This window comes from Mus musculus, chromosome 3, assembly GCF_000001635.26.
Source record: "Mus musculus strain C57BL/6J chromosome 3, GRCm38.p6 C57BL/6J".
NCBI classification, from domain to species: Eukaryota; Metazoa; Chordata; class Mammalia; order Rodentia; family Muridae; genus Mus; species Mus musculus.
Genome location: NC_000069.6, coordinates 27045423 through 27051341, shown reverse-complemented (window position 1 = coordinate 27051341; position 5919 = coordinate 27045423). Strand labels below are relative to the sequence as shown.

The 5919-nt window shown below is 41.9% G+C and overlaps 1 pseudogene; it reads left to right on the top strand.

Annotated features, from left to right (window-relative positions):
- On the top strand, positions 3361–4607 carry Gm7558 (predicted gene 7558; annotated as a pseudogene).

Here is a 5919-nt window from a genome sequence, read left to right as displayed (position 1 = left end):
CCCTCCTTCTCTTCTTCCACTTCTTCTCCCGATCCTCTTCTCCCACCTTTTCCTATCTCCTTCTTCTTCTTCTATTCCCCCTCCTCCCCATTCTCCTATCCCTCCCGCCTCTTTCTCTTCCTTCCCCTTCTCCTCCTTTTTAGTTATACCAATATGTTCATAAGAATAGAGTGATAGTGCTGAAGAAAGGAGATATTTGAAGGGCAGAAAAATACAACGTCAAATACCATCATGCTATTATAAAAGAAGAAAAGTAGGAAGTATTTAGGGAACTGGAGACATGGCTCAGCAGTTAAAAGTACTTCCTGCTCTTTCAGAAACTCAGGCTTGCTTCCCAGATGCTGATTTCTATGCCCAGACATCTTCTGTCTACAGTGCAGGTGATGCTATGGTCAACACCTCTGGTTTCAATGTTATGTAAAAATTATTTTCCATCATCTCCAATTGTTCAATGAAGAGCTGATTCAGCCTATGACTGGGCAGAGGAAATAGAAGGCTAGACATCTGATCCCAGCTGGAGGAGGGGTCCCAGGAAAAGAGAGAAAGAGAGAAGAAGAAGAAGAAGAAGGAAAAGAAGAAGAAGAAGAAGAAGAAGAAGAAGAAGAAGAAGAAGGAAGAAGAAGAAGAAGAAGAAGAAGAAGAAGAAGAAGAAGAAGAAGAAGAAGAAGAAGAAAAGAAAAAGAAGAGGAGGAGGACCATGAGGAGAGGAAGAGAAAGAAGAGAGGCCATAAGGCAGAAGGTCCAGGAAGAGTTGTGATCAGCAGGTTGCCAAAGGATTCACCACGAGGACACACATGGAGCAAAGCGAGCCATGGGAAAACTCAGACTGAAGGTGAAGAACCACTTGGCTGGGAAATAGCTTATAAGGTTACAGTAGATGAATATCTGTCTAGTAATATTGCTTAAAGCTTGTTAATAAATTTAATAGGTCTTTGTGTCAATTACTTGGGAGCTGGAACAGGAACAGATAAGGCTATCACCCTTAAATTAATGCCTATACTCTAGTAGTTCCAATGACTCCTGGCCTCTGAGCATATGGGCGTGGATGTGGCACACAGACATACATGCAAGCAAAATAATCCATACGACTAAAGTAAAAAAAAAAATCACAGTAAAAACTATTTAGTATGTATTTGGAAAATCATATTAATTACTTTGTTGACATGACTTAAGTACTAGAAAGTAATAATATCACTTCCATTGTTTCATATTCGATTTTCTTCCTATATGGACCTTTAAGTCCAATTAGAAAGCAGTTGATTCCCACAAGCATATGAGAGCAACTTATGATTCCTTGAGACCCTTCTTTCCCGTTCCCACTGACTTGCTAAAAACCATTAAATTATATTCCTGAAGCTTGCCTCTAAGGTCTATTCCCTTATTAGGCTACTTCCTCATACTGAAGCTGACTACCAAGGCCCAACTATTTAAGTGTTATTAATCAAAACACTTTTGATTGCTTTGTTGTTAAGCAATCAAAAGTCCCCTTTGGTTCATATAATTAACACTCCCAGTCAAAATATACCAATGCATCCTAGCCCATTCTACTTCTTAAAAATTACACCTTCAAGGTCATTGGCTGCTGCTTTTCTAGCCGAGCCCGAAAATAACCACTAGAACTTTTCTTCCCCGATTAATGAAGGATCTCTCTGTAAGAACAGGTATTTGGATGTGGTTTGTGCTTAATCCAGGGGTCTGAAGGGGAACCCCTGCTGTGCGGGGGTCTCATAACCTCCCTGTTATATACCCACATAGAGGATTTGGAGCTAGAAAGCACATTTGAAAGAGAACATGTGGCGTTTGTCTTTCTGGGTCTGGATTACCTTACACAATAGCATCTTTTCCAGGTCTGTCCCTGGATCTTTCATATCCTGAATGTTTCATGATTTTATTTTTCTTTACAGCTGAATAGTATTCCATTGTGTGTATGCAATGCATTTTCCTTATTCATTTGTCGGTTGAAGGACGTTATGTCATTTCTGTTTCCTGGCTAGCATGAATAGGGTCTCAAGGAACCATAAGTTGCTCTCACATGCTGGTGGGAATCAACTGCTTTCTGATTGGACTTATGGTCCATACAGGAAGAAAATTATGCCTGCTGTTGAAAACCTAGCAAGTCTCCCAGGACTAGACCAGCAAGTTCTTACCATATTCTAAATATTCTCCTTATTCTCACAGATAAGTGTAGTTGCTACTCATCGCCAAAGAAGCAAAAGGGACCATTACTGACAATCGTAAGTGGGCACAATGCAGAGATCAATGGATCATAGGTTTCCCATTCCCCAGTGATGTATCTATATTACAGCTCTTGCATCTGTGCACTACAGAACATGGATGTGGGGGTGGGGAATAGGTGGGAAGATCGTAAAACTCAGGGTACCAAGGAATGGACTGTGAAAGACTATTTTAGAAATTACTGCATAAATAAAGTTAGAATAGTGGCAATACCAATGGATGTATTAACATAGCAGGGGGAGATTTTGTGGAGTTCCACCCATAAGAATTATAGACAACTAATGACTACAGGGAGAAGGAGAGTTAGCTCTCCCAGGATGAGTCTCCTTATGGGTTGTCAGACTGGTCAGCCCTGAAACCACACACACACACACACACACACACACACACACACACACACACACACACACAGAAAATAGACTCAGCAGGTGACATTTGTATATTTTGCATACACGTGCACACATATGTATGTACGTAACAGTACCATCAGAAGAAAAAGAGGCTATCAACCTGAGTGCTGGCAACATGGGAAGAGTTGGAGGGAGAGTTCTAGTAGAGAGGCTGGAGTGGAAAAAGTGACATAATTCCATTTCAATTAAAAACATATTTTAGAGAGCTACTGGTTACCACCAAGGTGTATGTGCCATTACTGCAACCTTCTGGTCATCACTACATGCCGATATCACTTATGTCCCCCATAGGTGTCGTGCATGGGTAAGACTATTAGTTGTGTCCCTCCTTTGGAAGCTTGTATACTGCCTTCTGGTACCATGGAAGTTAGTTCTCAGGGAGGGTATATTCAGGTTAGTTCTAGGTCAAGTGCTTCTAAAGTGCATGATGTCTTCAGCAATAAAGATTTACCTTCTACCTCCCAGGGTCAAGCAAGAACAATAGTGATAGCTAATATACGAGACTCTCTTGGACAACCATGACCAACAACTCAAGAGAGGTCTTCTCGTGCTTGGTTTAGATGATCGTTGGCTTCTGGAGGGACCATTGTCAGCCCAGCTAAGAAAATTTTATTTAAATCATATTTATATATAGACATATGTTTTGTATACTGTTTTTTGGTAGTTAGTTAATTGTGTGATTTCTTATGGCTTCTTTAAAATATGAGAGGAATTGCTCTATCGGCATGGTGTGTGGCAGCGAGATGTCTCACAGGAAATTCTCAGCTCCCAGGCATGGGTCCTTGGGCTTCTTGCCTCACAAGCACAACAGCCAGTATCATGGAAAAGTGAAGAGCTTCCCTAAGGATGACGCTTCCAAGCTTGTTGACCTCACAGCCTTTCTAGGGTACAAGGCTGCCATGACCCACATCATCTGGGAAGTTGACAGGCCAGGATCTAAGGTGAACAAGAAAGAAGTCTTGGAGGCTAGGACCATTGTGGAAACCCCACCAATGGTGGTTGTAGGTTATGTTGAAACCCCACCAGGCCTCTGGACGTTCAAGACTGTATTTGCTGAGCATATCAGTGATGAGTGTAAAAGTCTATAAGAACTGGCACAAATCTAAGAAGAAGGCTTTCACCAAGTACTGTAAGAAATGGCAGGATGACACAGGCAAGAAGCAGCTGGAGAAGGCCTTCAGCAGCATGAAGAAGTACTGCCAGGTCATCCGCATGATTGCGCTCACTCAGATGTGTCTGCTTTCTCTGCGCCAGAAGAAGGCACATTTGATAGAGATCCAAGTGAATGGGGGCACTGTGGCTGAGAAGCCAGACTGGGCCCGAGAGAGGCTGGAGCAGCAGGTTCCCGTGAACCAGGTGTTTGGGCAGGATGAGATGATTGATGTCATCAGCATGACAAAAGGCAAAGGGTACAAAGGGGAGACCAGTCATTGGCATACAAAGAAACTGCCCCAAAAGACCCATCGAGGTTTGCCCAAAGTTGCTTGTATTGGAGCCTGGCACCCTGCCCATGTGGCTCAAGCTGGGCAGAAAGGCTACTATCACTGAACAGAGATTAACAAGAAGATTTACAAGATTGGTCAAGGCTACCTCATCAAGGATGGTAAACTGATCAAGAACAATGCATCTACTGACTATGACCTGTCTGATAAGAGCATCAACCCACTGGGTGGCTTTGACAATTATGGTGAGGTGACCAATGACTTCATCATGCTCAAAGGCTGTGTGGTGGGAACCAAGAAGCTAGTGCTTACTCTTTGTAAGTCCTTGCTGGTCCAGATCAAATGTCAGGCCCTGGAGAAGATTGACACCACCTCTAAATTTGGCCATAGCCGTTTCCAGACTATGGAGGAGAAGAAAGCATTCATGGCACTCAAGAAAGATGGCATTGCCAAGGAGGAAGGTGCTTGACTCCAGGATCACTTTGCACAGCTGGTGGAGTCTCACCAATAAAATATTTCTTGTAAAAAAAATATGAGAGGGTTTGGAAGGAAAATAAAGGGGAAATGGTATTATAATCTCAAAATGGTATTATAATCTCAAAAAATAAATGGAGTAACAAAAACATATTTTGAAAAGAAATGTGTATATTTTAGAATATGCATCTCTTTGCTGATATATGATCAATAACTTCCTTTAACACAAGAGTGATACAGAGTGATGAATAATGCTAAGTCAGCATATCATGAAGACCCTTGCAAATCCATGAAAAGCTATGCTATTCACACTGACTAAGATATGGAATTAGCCTAGATGTCCATCAACAAATGAATGGATAAAGAAAGTATGGTGAATTTTATGCAACTGTAAAGAATGAAATTATGACATTTTCAGGAAACATGAGGTTGGAGATCATATTTAACAGAAATAAGTCACACTCAGAATATAAATATAAATATTAAATATTTTCTCAAACATAGACTATAGATTTAAATTTATATATACAATGGGCCTACAAGATAGCTTGGAGCAGAAGGGTGACAGAATTTGATCCTGGGTCACATACAGTGGAGGGACAGCCCTGACTCCTGACTGACTCCTGAAAGTGAGTACCATGTACTGGGACACACACACACACACACACACACACACACACACACACACACACACAAATACACATAAAATGAATTTGTATATACATGATATACAAAATGTACATATATATACATATATACATATATATGATAACACAGAAACGAGATCAGGAGAGGAAGAGGCAAAAGAAGGGGGCAGGGAGGGGAGGAAGGAAACTGTAAGGGAGGAGTGGAAAGGACTCAGAGAGGCATAGAAGCTGAGTGAAGAGAACAATAGATAGGAATGGAAACGGCACAAGGAAGCACATTGCCTAGCGTACTAACAAAAAATATTAATCAAAATCCCAGAGTGATATAAATAAGCTTCCCACAAGACACTTACAAGACTGACACAAATATATTTCAGCGTGTGTGTGTGTGTGTGTGTGTGTGTGTGTGTGTGTGTGTGTGCCTAGTGTACTGTGGACCCTGTGAAGAGCGACGTTAACTCCTGAACACCATCGCTGGGAAGACATTACAAGCCTGCACAGGACGTTCGCTGGATGTCGAGGCTAGCAGGCTTGGCGATGGGCTCCAGCTGCTCCACAGAAGCTGAGATCTTCAGCACAGTGAGGCTCCGGAGACTACACCAACTTGGCTGTGATGACAGCTGGTGACCTTGTAATTTAATTAGAAAAAGAAAGGAACCCCACCTTGCTAGAAGCGGGATCCTGTTCTAGCCTTGCTAGAAGGGTACCCTT